General features: G+C 37.8%; 1 protein-coding gene across 1 annotated transcript in view; it reads right to left on the bottom strand.

The window, feature by feature from the left end:
- Window positions 1–11,579, bottom strand: part of disp3 (dispatched RND transporter family member 3) — a 73,631-nt gene extending 62,052 nt beyond the window's left edge. The window contains exon 1 of the mRNA XM_082188676.1: window positions 11,111–11,579. The gene's annotated coding sequence lies outside the window, so the exon portion shown is untranslated. The remainder of the gene's footprint in view (window positions 1–11,110) is intronic.
- Between the last annotated feature and the right edge of the window lie 2,831 nt (window positions 11,580–14,410).

Below are 14,410 nucleotides of genomic sequence, written 5' to 3'. Positions count from 1 at the left end.
TAATTTTTTTTTTTTCAAAATTGACTAAAATTAAATAATACATCATCAATCCTTCTTCTAAAACTGATTCACGCTCCGGCTGCTTTGAAGGTTGACATGGAGCAGTTAAATCTCCAACCTCCGGAGAATCACCTGTTTAAAACAAACGCCGAACAGAGGAGAGTCTGCTGGAGAGAAGAGAACGAGACAGAGCTCGTAATAACACCAGAATCAACATCAGCTTGGCTTTTCAGAGATGACAAGAACTGAGGGATTTGAAATGTTGTTACGACACAGTTTTATTTATTTTTTATTACTCCACAGGTGAGAAAGGTATTATATTGGTAAATTGTCACATGTAACTCTCTAACGGAGTTCAGTGTAAAGCATTATCTATTGTGAAGGCTCATTTCATTATGGTTTTTGAAATTGTCTATTAATGGGTAAATCTACAGTAACGTCTTCAGCTAGTCAGGCAACACTTTACAATAAGGTGCCATTAGTTAACATTTAATGCATTAACTAACATTAACATTAACACAAATACATTTATTAAGTTAAGTTAATAAAAATACCTTTGTTTATTGTTTGTTCATATTAGCTCAGGTCCATTAAATAATATTAACAGATACAACGTTTAATTGCGTATTAGTAAATGATGAAATTAATATCAACTAAGATTAATAAACGCTATAAAAGTATTTTCTCATTATTAGTTTATGTTAACTAATATGCTGTAGTTAATTCATGTTAACAAATGATTAATTTATTTCAGTTTTATTTTTTCAACCACTGGAATTATAATAATCTAGTTTCTTAATGATGTCTTTATCTATAATATTGGCTACAATATTAACCCTGGCCTGGTCTAAAGGAAACCTATTGCAAATGGTCCATTTTTTATGCTTCAGTTCCGTGATTTGATTTCAACAGCAAACCAAAGTAAACATTCAAAATAACTGTTCAATTTTACGCTATTTGCCTTGATGCTGCACTCATGATCCACTTTATTCAGCTACGAAAATACTCAGTTGACCTAAATTGCCCCGAAAGCGCTGTTGCCAAACTGTTAGGAGAAAGTATAGACTCTGTTATTTGCACAGTCCCTGTTTCATCCATAACTGTTTTAATGCCCCTCTCCATCTAAGAAATAAAGAGAACGTAATATTTATGGTGCAGTAGCTTACAGCTGTAGTTCAATACAGTGATAAAAAGCCTTCATACTAAGTGAGGTGAGATTCTAGTTATTTATTTCTCCCCTGCTACCGTGCAAGTGGTGATATCTAAATAGATTCAGCTGTTGATTGACAGCACAGGGATGAGCTGTTATCAGCTAGACCAGTGTTGTGTCTGGTGAGGTTGTGAGGTATAGTCTCCTGTGGCATTGTGTTTTTGCTACCCTGTGCAAACCCAGCATGCTCTCTGTCTGTCACATTAGCATTCATGATTGACAGAAAAAAGGATAGAGGCTTGACAGATTTTGAGATGGTTTGGTAACATAATGAACATAAGATATTTAAGGTAACAGCTGCTCACTAAAAGTGTCTAGTGAGCAGTCCGACATTTATGTCATATTTTGTTGCATCTTTCAGTATATTGTTATAAGGCAATGATTCTCAACTGGTGGATCATTAAATTAGTCACATGTGCAGACAGTAGTAGGGAGGAAAATGCTAAATCCAATTAATAAAATGCAATAATGCTCATCCTTTGCCGTTTTAGTCAGTTTGTGAAACAGGGAAGCTATTTTGTTTTAACAATGCTGTGGAATGTGTTCTTGCCTTTAAAAACGTGAGATATGTGGACATCTGCGAATGTGCGAATGATTTGAGCACCTGATAAGAAAGGTCCTAAATGTGTGCGCCAAACGTGTCCATCCGTGCTCATGGTCAGTGGCTTTGAAATGTTTGCACATTATATGTGCAAGACGGAGTGTAAATCCCTAAGTATTTCTAAGTTTTGCCTTTCATATAATCATAGCTTTTCAATTAGCCTTACTTCATTTAACTCTTTCCCCACCAGCATTTTTTTTTTTTTTTTTTTGCCAGCCACTGCCAGCATATTTGATCATTTTCACATGGCCCCAAGAATTTTTTTTAATGAATATCTGAACATGCAATGAATCAAAAGAACAGGGCCTCTGCTTTATAGGCTATATATAAAAAATAAAATAAAAAATAAACTTTTACTGTTATTCTAGCTTCATGCATTCATATTTTTATCAACACTTCAATGTGGGTAAGTTTCATATAAAAAAATAGTTAATAGTGTGTGCAATCACAGGTGTTCGACATCTGTTCACTAGAAGATGTATTCCTTGTCCAGTGTCTGTACCATTTCCCTCCAGAAGTAATGAGCGATAAAATTAGATATTTAAACTATAATTTAAAGTGGCTATGTGTAGAATTCAGAAACCCTTGCTATAAGCGACACCGGTGGCCGTTAAGTGAACTGCAGCCAGCAACTTATTTATTGTGCTCGCACTAGTGCACACGTAATGTACAATACACTAAACTTCATTCAAGGCCCTGGTATACATTTATTGCAGCAAAGTTTATTTTCATTCTTTGCTTATGGATAAAAAGTTGGAAATACCTTTGCAGTAATACACTGTTAGCCAAAATCCAAACGCCGTCTGCACTGCTGAGAGCGATGTTTAGATGAATATGCAAATATGTGCTGCATGCTTTCATCTCAATAACAAAATAAACACAACAGAAATGACAGCGGTGAGAAAGCAGCAGTTAAGAAAGCATGTGGATATGTTCGCACCAGCTCTGCAATTCACTGCCATTATGTCGACAGATGAGGTAATTAAAATTACACTGTTATGATCATTTGATTATAAAGTGAGACTATGCACTAAATAGATCTGGCTCTGTGAGACTATAGTTTGAGTGAATCCATTTTCTTTGCATGACACATTGATATTACAGTACAGAATGGCTCTTTCGGCATGTATAAGCATTCATTTCGTATGTCATTGAACAGAAGAGTGGCTCTCGGGAGCGCATGCAAACATCACATTCTAATGATTTCCCAGCAAAAACGAAGAGTCCTTCACATAAAAATCAGTCTACAGGCTTTCATAGACAACCTAGGAAGTCGGCGAAGGTCTCGTTTTTAAGTTTTATTACAAGCTGTTCAAACTTCGGCAATAAAAAAGCAATTATATGACCATTCTTACATATAGCCTCTTTAACATGCATGTATCTCATGAGCTCCTCACACAAGCACTCATCAAAATGGATGTCTAGTTGTCTATGTCTGATCACTGATGTGTAAAAAGACGAGTCAAAACAAGAAATAATTGCAGTGTGTATCCGGTATGTTCACCGGGGAATGCTAAAGAAAAGAGATATTGGTTTTGTGGCCACTGTAGACATGACTGCAGCTGGCATCTCAAAAAAGATTGTGGAAGTGATTGAACCCCTACAGCTGGACCCTTGTCTTTGCGTAGGCTTCAGCTTCGATGGGGCCTCCATTATGTCTGAAAATAGAGGAGGAGTGCATGTTCTTTTAAAGCGGACCTTTCCCCATGCACTTTACGTGCACTGTAATTTCCATCGCCTGAATCTGGTTCTGGCATCAAGAGTTTCCAGTCACGTCAGCACATTTTTTGACACACTGAATTCTTTACATACATTCATGATGGGAAGCATCCGACACGCCAGGTTTATGGAATACAGAAACAACTTCATCCAAGTCGCCAGTGTCTTGAGCTTGAGCGATCCATTGACACTCGATGGAGCTCGAAATCAGGGTCTGTAAGCAAGGTGCTTATTTTATTGGATTGTATTTTAGAATTACTTGCTGAATGTAGTGGAAGTAGCCATAGCCAGGCAATAATCGAAACACAGGGTCTTCTACAACAGATCCGAATGAAGCGGTTCCTTTTTTTTGTTAGTTATATTTGGGAAACATTTTGAGTGCAGTGACTTCAGCCAGACGCTGCGTGTGTGGACTGTATCCACCTTGTTGATGGCTTTAAAGATGTATGTTCTGTCTTCAGGGATAATTCACAGTGTGACTTTGAGAAAGTGCTGAAACTCACAGATGAGTAAATAACAAAACGTGAAATTACAAACTTTAATGTAACCATCTCCAGACAAAGTTGCCTGCCAGGCTCAGTGACTCAGTTGTTGTTTCAAATCTTGGAAGAAACTAGATGTACCGCATGGCGGTACAAAATATGACCGCCGCTCAGGCCTGGCTTTCCACAAAAATAAATGACGTGGAGCAATTTGGCTGTATTGCGTGTTTATGTATATACCTAAAAAAAAGTAGTAGTATGTGCATGTCTGTCTGTGTGTATGTGTGTGTCTGTGTGTGTGTGTGTGTGTGTGTGTGTGTGTGTGTGTGTGTGTGTGTGTGTGTGTGTGTGTGTGTGTGTGTGTGTGTGTGTGTGTGTGTGTGTGTGTGTGTGTGTGTGTGTGTGTCTGTGTGTGTGTGTGTCTGTGCGTGTATGTATGCGTGCGTACATGTGTGTGCGCGTGTGTGTTTGTGTGTGTGTGTCTGTGCATGTGGATTTGTATGTGTGTGTATGGGTGTGTCTGTGCGTGTGGATGTCAGTGTGTGTGCATGCTTGCGTTTGTTTGTATTCCTGCATGTGTGTGTGTGACAGTTTCATCCTAAACCAGCAACCCTTCGCTCAACACCACCATCTACAGACCATCTACTATTTTTTGGGTTTGGGGGGGCCCAGCGCGGGGGGGGAGTGGCCCCCGGGGACCAAACGAAATTTTTCCGTAAAAGTCTAGTGGGGCTACATGCCCACCAAATTTCATGTTCCCCGGTGTTTCGGTGTCCCTGGTATCGTTGCCGAAAAATTCAGTAGATGAAAAAAAAAAAAAAAAAAAAAAACCACTTTGACAATCCCTATATGACCGCTTTCGCTAGCTACGCTAGCGGCGGTCATAATAATGTGAGGAACAATAATGACCTACGACGCTTATGGAATGAGAGACTGGACCGACAGCTGGCCGAGCTAAAGAGCCGTGTTCATGAGAATCAGAATGGAATAATGAAAGCAGCCGCAGCCTGTCAACCACAGTCCGCGACATTTGCTGACAAAGACATGCTTGAATCACCAAGTCAACATTAAAGCATAAGGATCGAGGATGCTGAGCTGACTGTGTTTACACATCAGATGCGTAGGAAAGCTGAGGGAGGTCAGACATTCCCATCACTAATGGGAATTATTTTTATCCCATATTGTAAATGATGTAATTTGAGAGTAGGCTTTGAGGTCCACTCTATTTCACCAAGATTCACTCACTTTAAAATTCCTGGCCTCGCCACTGGTGAAGCGGCTTCTTAGCTTTTGTTTCTCGTAACTCCGACTCCCGGCCAGCCAATCAGATTAGAGCATTCCATTTTGAAACAACTGTTGCCACTTTTGAAAATGCATCAGACAGTATGTGGACGTGCCTCCTGAGGCCGTGACTACCAATGCTGTATCTGTTCTCTGTTCATGATGGAGACTCTCGGAGGAGTTTGCAGGAGTGTCCCACTGTATCAGATCTGAGAACTCTAGTCGTTTCTCCAAAAGGTTAAAATGAATCTTTCAGCATTAGAGAGAAACCTCGGGCCATAGCAGACTGATGGATGGAGCGGAATCAAATCTCTGTCAAGGTTGCGGCCCCGCAGAGAGCCTTACATTGACAGGCCGAGCATATTTTTTTCTTTCATATCACAGAAGTTCTGCTTTTGAAGAGTCGTTTTTTTCCTCCATGTGATATAAGGCTCTGAAATATCTAAGGTTATCTGGGAGTTCACTGTTCGCTACTGCGGTGTTTTAAATAATTAAAGCAAAGCAAAGATAACAGAGACACAGCCAGAGTTGCTGAATCAAACATGGTGAGAGGGCAAGATGATCGATGTTTGATGAAAGTGTAGACTATATACTGCCTGCTATGTAAAAAAAAGTTTGCAAAACAGAATACATTATGCAACAATACACGTTTCATAGTAAGATGCTACACATGACCTCGCTAGGTTTCTTGTTTAATTCAGTCTCCGACATAAAAACACATTCTGAATCTACATTTTTTTGTGTGTGTGTGTAAGAACGTTTTAACTATTTGTAATCCGATCAATAATGAGGCAAGAAAGAGGTAACAATTGCAGCCAAGGTCAAGTCAGCGACATTGACTTTTGGAATAAGGACCCAATTCAATGTCCTCCTTTTGCAAAGTGTGTACTATATATATAAAATTCTGCAGAAATAGAATGTTATTATGCTATTCTGATAGAGAATATTTTGAATGAATGAATGAATGAATGAATGAATGAATGAATGAATGAGGCATTTATATAGCGCTTTCATATGCACTACTGTACACCCAAAGCGCTTTACAATCATACCAGGGAATCTCTCCTCAACCACCACCAGTAATGTGAAGACAGTAATTTGGGCAGACTCCATCAGGACTTGACTGGCTTGTGAAGTAGCTATTGCTGAAATTGCTGTATGTCAGAGTCCCTCTGAACCCCTCCACCTCCCCCAGCTCCACCTGCCTAGATCTGCTACGGGATTTATGTATGTCTGTTTATGCAGAAGAAGCAGCACATCTTACATGCTAACAGCAGCGTGTCTGTGTAGATATTGGCAGCAGCAAGGCCATACTTGCTCAGCAGCAGAAGCGTATCAAGACCATATTCAATCAAATGCAGTGAAATGCAATTCAGTGAAATTATTCAGAGAGTGGTCATGATTGAAATTCTCTCTCACACACACACACACACACACACACACACACACACACACACACACACACACACACACACACACACACACAAACACACACACACACAAACACACACACACACACACACACACACACACACACACACTTACTTAGCTTTCTAAATGGGGACATTCCATAGACGTAAAGGTTTTTATACTGTACATACTGTATATTTTATCCCCTTACACTAACCCTACTCCTAAACTTACCCATCACACAAAACTTTCTGCATAAAATAATAATAATTTGAATTACTTTATTTTTATACCAGATTTACAATTGAGGACATCCCTAAACTGAGTTTTTTTGGAGATTTTGTCAGGATTTTGTCACTTCTGGGTACAAATTTTGTCCCCAAAATATAGGTAAGTAGGTACAAACACACAATTTTCCACCCTTTTTTCCAGTGTTGTCTTTATTTTTTAGATCTGTATAAGGGAAGCAGAATTCTGTCTTCTTCTGTTTTGTCTCGAATGTCCCTCAGGATGATCATCAATAACCAGCTAAACTAAACACCTGAAGCAGGATCATTTCTCTTTAAATTGCTATCGGAGTTGGAGGAACAGCTGAACCAGAGGAATTAAAATAACAAATATGCAGATATTTAGATTAGGCGTAACTATTATAGTCTGCAAACAAATATTAACCAGGGATTTTGTTGGCATTTTCGAAACAGAGGTGGGATTACTTACTTGCTGTTAGCTAAGAGTGTTGAAACGCTGTTGTTGTTTACTTTTAATTTAACACACTTATCCACATTAGCATTATAATTTTATTTAAACCTCTTTATATAACAGAATGTATTTCTTATTCTGTTCATGCAGAAACAGATCAATGTGTTCAGAATTCTCAAAGGGCCAAACAAAGAGATTTAATTAGTCATCTTTTACTCATCCTCATGTCGCTCCAAACCTGTATAACTTTTTTCCATGGAACACATAAGGAGATATTTTGTAGAATGTTCAAGCTGCCCTTTACCATACATTAAAAGTCAATGGGAATAATGGGAGCTCCAAAAATGAACAGCACCAAAATGGCATTTAAACTCTTCTGAAGAGGAACAGATTTCAATTTAAAGTGATAATTCACCCCAAAATGAAAATCTGCCATCATTTACTGATCCTCATGTCATTTCAAAACTTTGTCCATTTTATTAAGAAATTCAAACAATAAATATCGGCAGCATGAAGTGCACGTGAACTGATCATCTCTTTCTCTTTACTACTTGTTACAGCACAAAATAAACATGAATAAACATCAGAAGGTATGTTGAAAGAGACAGTACAGCTTACCAAAATCCGTATCATGTCTCATGTAATCGTTCAGTCAGTGTTTCAAGACGTCAATAAAACAGCTTTTAGACAATATGTCACGTATTGTTAAAGTTACCTCAGTAAAGCCATTCAATGACCAACTCATTAGTCAGCTAGAAAAGTTAACTCTACAGAGAACTATTTTGATATTTGAACTATATTAGTCATTATATTACATTATATATATACAGACCCTTTCCAAAAAATTAGAATATCATGGAAAAGTTTATTTATTTCCATAATTCCATTCAAAACGTTAAACTTCCATAGATTATAGATTCAGGGCCCACAACTTAAACGATTTCAAGTATTTAGTAGTTTATTTGTACATAATTTGGGCTTCCAGCTCATAAAACCCACGAAAACAGGATTTCAAAAAATTTGAATATTACATGAAATCACACGGTAATTACACAGTGATACCATGGTCATTGAACCAGGTTTGGGTTATTTTGGCAGTGTGGGCAGGTGCAAATCCTGCTGGAAAATGAAGGAAGCATGAAGTGCTCTGAAAATGTCCTGGTAGACGGCTGCGTTGACTCTGGATTTAATAAAGCACAGTGGACCAAAGTCCTCTTTTCTGATGAGAGCAAATTTTGCATCTCATTTGGAAACCAAGGTCCCAGAGTCTGGAGGAAGAATGGAGAGGCACACAATCCAAGATGCTTGAAGTCCAGTGTGACGTTTCCACCGTCTGTGTTGGTTTGGGGAGCCATGTCATCGGCTGGTGTTGGTCCACTGTGCTGTCCACTCAACGCAGCCGTCTACCAGGACATTTCCAGAGCACTTCATGCTTCCTTCAGCAGACAAGCTTTATGGAGATGCTGACTTCATTTTCCAGCAGGATTTGCACCTGCCCACACTGCCAAAATAACCAAAACCTGGTTCAATGACCATGGTATTACTGTGTGATTTCATGTAATATAAAAAAAAAATGAAATCCTGTTTTCGTGGGTTTTATGAGCTGGAAGCCCAAATTATGTACAAATAAACTACTAAATACTTGAAATCGTTTAAGTTGTGGGCCCTGAATCTATAATCTATGGAAGTTTAACGTTTTGAATGGAATTATGGAAATAAATAAACTTTTCCATGATATTCAAATTTTTTGGAAAGGGTCTGTACATATATATGAAGACTTCAGATGAATGAAAATTCAATGACTTCAATGAAAATTACCTATTAATTGTCATTAAAGTGAAATTACTGAACCTAAATATACGAGCTTGATAAAAATGCTCATTTTAGAAGAAAATTTCAGATGGCACTTAGAGGCTTTTGCATCTGAAGTCTTCATATATATATATATATATATATATATATGAAGACTTCAGATGTAGATATTATAAAAGACTTTATAATATATTATTATAAAAATATCCTTGTGTTCGATATCTAATGTCATCCAAATGATTTGCTATTGAATAGAATCAATTCCAGCCCTTATTAGAATACTTTTATGCTGATTTTTGGAGCATGAAAACCCCTGGTTACAATAAATTATTTCATGTATGGAAAAGAGAAGTATGAACATTCTTCTAAACATTTTCTTTTGTTTTCCAGGAAAGAAAGTAATGGAGGTTTGGAATGACCTGAGCCATAAATCATTGTTGATCATTGTCATTTTTGGGTGAACTAGCCTTTTAAAGAACACACTTGCAGCACAAACTGATGTAAATGTTTGTGTCTGATCTTCCCGGAGGAGATGAAACCATGCCACCGTGAACATTAATAACATTTCAGTCAAAATTTCATCTTTGCACATGATCAAATATACAGTCCCATCCATAATGAATCAGAAATGACCCTCACTGCATTCATATCATATATATTCAGTGTAAAAAGAATCAGTTTGCACAACATTTTCCACAGCGGTAGGCTACTAGAGTTTATGGATGCTGATGTTTTAAACATTGATTTTTGCACAGTGAAGTCCCTTCATAAAGGAAATTCAATAAAGTAGCGGCAGAGATCAATATCAATATAATAAGACTCATGCAAAAACCTCATTGTTTTAAATTATTCGAAATGTTTCGTAATACTCTCCCAAGCATTTCCAAGGTATTGTGTTTATATGTGCACATAAACCGAATCTCACGTCTGTGTGGAAGACTATATAACCTTCTCATCAGATGGAAGCTAAAAATAGTCGAGCCCCCCTCCCCTTCCTTGTTTCTTTCTTCACCTGCCTCTTCTCACCTTTTTCCTCACCACCTCATGTGTGAATCTCACTCTCCACACACACTGAAGTGTGAAGTGTGCAACACCACAGTTTAAACGAGCATCAATCTCAACCGTGATTGACTGTCTGGAACAGCCGTATTTTATGACTTATGACTGAACAACAGTGACTCATTCGACCAGTCTCTCTCCAAAATCAGGAAAGTTCACAAGTATAAATAACCACCCGTCTGTTTCCAGAAGACAGAGACGTACTGGACGCAAAGCTAGTCGGAGAAAAATCTGTCTCCTGTACGTCTATTAAATGTTATCAAATGCAGCGTGACAGTGTGAATGTGTGTGTGGCAGAGAAATGAGAGATAAACCGATTGAAGCACCGTGCCAGCGCTTGCTTACGGATGTGTCCACGTCTATTAGATCAAGCGCTCCCGGCTCGCACTGGATGAATGATTCTGCATGAGAGACAGAGAGTTTGCAGATGTGTAGGTGGAGATATTGTGTTTTTAAAGAACTTTCTATTGACCCAATGTCCCCACAAACATGGTAAAACCAGAAATCACCTGCATAATGAGGGACAGTCGATGGTTCCCGTCAATAAGGCTTGATAAACATTCTAAAAAAAGTGTTTATGAAAACATATAAATGCAGAAAGGTTTTTAGGGTTAGGTTTCGGAAAACAAAAAACAAAAAAAATCATTAGCTTACTATAAAATAATAGAAGTCAATGAAAAGTGATATGGAAAGTGATGAGAAGCAGTTTTGGAAATGCTGGATGAGATGAAAACACACCTTGGTGATCCAGGTTTGAGAACATCTGAACAATGTCTTTACTCTGTTGACTTTTGAACTGAACAAAGCTGAAGTGAATTAAAAAGAGAAGTGTCTTACCTGAGTCACTCTGGATTGATGTGAAGGTTTGCACTTCCTCTATGCCAGCGAGTCAGCGCTGCAGTGAAAGCACTTGTCTTTGTTTCTTAATGTAAAGAACACCACAAACTACTTCATCAGATCTTTGTATAACTCAAGACTCCTTATATTTCAGTCACTAAAGGGGTTTTGGACTGTCTTTGCGTTATGTTGGCATCTGTTTGTTTGCACCTCTTCTTTTGTGTGTCTGTACTGTATGTTGTTGTCCTGGCGACAGCTTCACTGAGTTCGCGCTCTTCCACTCTCCTCAGCACCACTCGTCCGCTCACTCTCTCTCTCCCCGCTTTGTTCATTCCTCCATCCAAGCCGATTCATCAGCACAAGATAGAGAGGGGGAGACAGGAGACATGTTCGTGTACAATGCAGTGGTTTGGGAGGGAAAACTAAATGACAAAAACATGGTTGATGTTATTAGTTTGAACATGCATGAATGGTCAGTTAATTCTAAAGCAAAAGCTGTGGATAATGTGATTCTGTAGTATTAAGAAGAGATGTGCACCCCTGTACAGACGAGGATGGTTTGGTCTTACCTAGAGAGAAAAAGAGAGAGAGAGAGGCAGACACACTGGAGGAGATATATAACATACAGAAAGACAAGAAAAGTGTTATCAATGATAATGAGGTCCACTGTAAAAAGTGATCAGTTGACTTAAAATAATTAAGTAAACTTCATGCGTAATTGAAGAGATTAAGCTATGTGAACTTGACAATTCCACATAACTTATTTTTTTCAATTACGCATGAAGTTTATATACTTAATAATTCTAAGTAATAAATAATTAAATAATTAATTCTAATTCTAAATAATTCTTAATAAATTCTTCAAATGATCACTTTTTACAGTGAAACTAAATGTGAACACAGGATAATAGCAAAAGATGTAATATTACTGTCACGATTATGCTTAGTTTCACCCTCATGGACTCTTAGTTTGTTTTTCTTTAGTCACATGTCTCCTTTGTTCTCAGTTTCCCGCCACTTGTTTGTCTCCTAGGTTTCTCATTGCAATCTTGTTTGTTACTATGGTTACCGATTAGTTCCATAATTTGCAACACCTGTGTTCATTCAATCATTTTTGTTCGCCCTTAGTATTTATATGCCTGTGTTTTAGTTCTCATCTGTCGGTTCTCGATAACATTTACGCTGAGTTTGGTTATGTTTTCCTTCTGTTAATAAAGTCTTTTTGCATTAATTGTCTTCATCATGTTCCTGCACACGCCACGCTTTGCTAAAGCGTGACAATTACTAGGCATATTGGCAAGACTTTTCATTGTTACATTATTTTCTCGACAATTAAATGTATAGTTCACCCAAAAATGTATGACCTGTATGACTTGCTTTCCTCTGTGGAACACAAAAGAAGATATTCTGAAGAATTTAAAGGTGCATTGTGTAAATTTTAGTGGTGAGGTTGTGAATTGCAACCAACAGAAGTTACGGTGGCCGACAGAAAAAGATCGTTGTCTGAGACAGCAGAGAATGGCCAGTTAAGCAATGAGGTTTCTTTACAAAGATAAATTTAGAAATTATGTTTACTTAATTATTCAGAAAACGATATGTTACTGCGAATATTATTGTTACTTGTTCAACATTGTGTTGGTGTTTTATTTGCTGACTTCAGCTAGCTTCTTTGCACAAAGAACAACATAGTGACGAAATGTGCTCTGTAGAGCAGTTTGTCCGTTTAGGGCCACTGTAGAAACATGTTGACGCAAAATGGCTATTTCAATGTAAGGGGACGCGCAGTGTATGTAGATAGAAATGGCTCATTCTAAGGTAATAAAAACATAACCATTCATTATGTAAGATCTTTATACACTATAACAGTCACAAGCCTGTTTCAGGGTAAGTTCTCTTCCTCACCACTAGGGGTACTAGAGGGCAACGTGTGTGTATAACTCACACGTGTAACATGGTAGAAGGACTGGGTGTATCATGCAAAGGCTGAAGCATGGCCTTGCCATGTAATTGTTGAGTCCTGGTGGAGAAACATTTGTTTTATGCTCAACTTTAAAGTAAGTGAGGTTATGTATGTCTAACTTGTTTCTTTTGTGTGTGTGTGTGTGTGTGTGTGTGTTAGAAGTGTTTAAATTATATTATTCGGACTATTAAGTATGGTTTGTTTTGATTGTTGTAGAAGGACTTGTTTGTTTTCTGGAGGATTATGGTCCATGAGAAGAAGAATATGTGAGGAAGTTTTATAAGTTCCTTGATACACGAAGCTCTTCAACCCATCATATGACAATCATCTTTTTTGTCCATGGACTCTGCTATTGAGACAGCAAGCATATGGATTAAGACTGACCGTTTTCTGGAGGATATACTGGACATTATGGGACTTTGAGGAATTCAGATAAGACTTTATTCTCTCTATTATCCTTACTTGTCCCATGGACATTGATTGGTCTTGAACTCTATATAAATTTTTTGGTGTTGTGGTTTGGGGTGAATAATTGTGATGGAAGGTTGAACTGAATTGATTTGCATGAATGTGTTTTTGTTTTTTTGCTACTAAATATAAATTACTAAGATTTTGCATTCAATAAAAGTCTTTGGTTTGTGTTTATGCTTTGTTAAATGGACTATGTTATTGCAGTAGGTTTCCTTTATAAAAAATAAATAAGTTGTATTACTAGTTTTGGGTTTAGTTAAATCTAGAACGGTTATAACACCACTGAAAACATAGTTATGTATATGATTGGATTTCTGGATTTCTCTTTTGGAAATTGGATTTCTGTCAACAGATCCTCCTAAATATTACACAATGCACCTTTAAGCGAACAATTTTAGAGAGCACTGACAAAAGTACACTGAGACATTTCTCAAAATTACGTATCTTATTTTGTGTTCCACATGAGGGTGAGTAAATTATGACATGTACATCCATTCATGTACTTTTGCCCCTCATGTTGTTTCAAACCTGTAATTTTTTGAAGAATCATCACAGTTCTTTTCCGTGTATTTACACCATGACTGACCATAATGCCTTTAGAAACATGATGCCAGATTGGATGTCAAATTAATGGTTCTTGCATGGCCTAACAAGATGTCACAAATGACATAATGCCTCAAAACATGAAGAGACTCAGGCTTGGCGGCCATGACGTGAAGAGACTCTGGCGTGGAGGCCATCTTAGCTGAAGACTCAGACGTGGCAGCCATCTTGGCTGAAGGAACCTTCTGGCGTGGAGGGTACTGTGGGATTCTGTGTGAATTATTTAAAAAAAATTCTGCCATCCGTGAATGAACGGGTCCATTCAA

The sequence above is a fragment of the Leuciscus leuciscus genome (assembly GCF_965113295.1).
Source record: "Leuciscus leuciscus genome assembly, chromosome: 13".
Lineage (NCBI taxonomy): Eukaryota > Metazoa > Chordata > Actinopteri > Cypriniformes > Leuciscidae > Leuciscus > Leuciscus leuciscus.
Note: the sequence above shows the minus strand (reverse complement) of the source record. Positions and strands in the feature narration are given on the sequence as shown.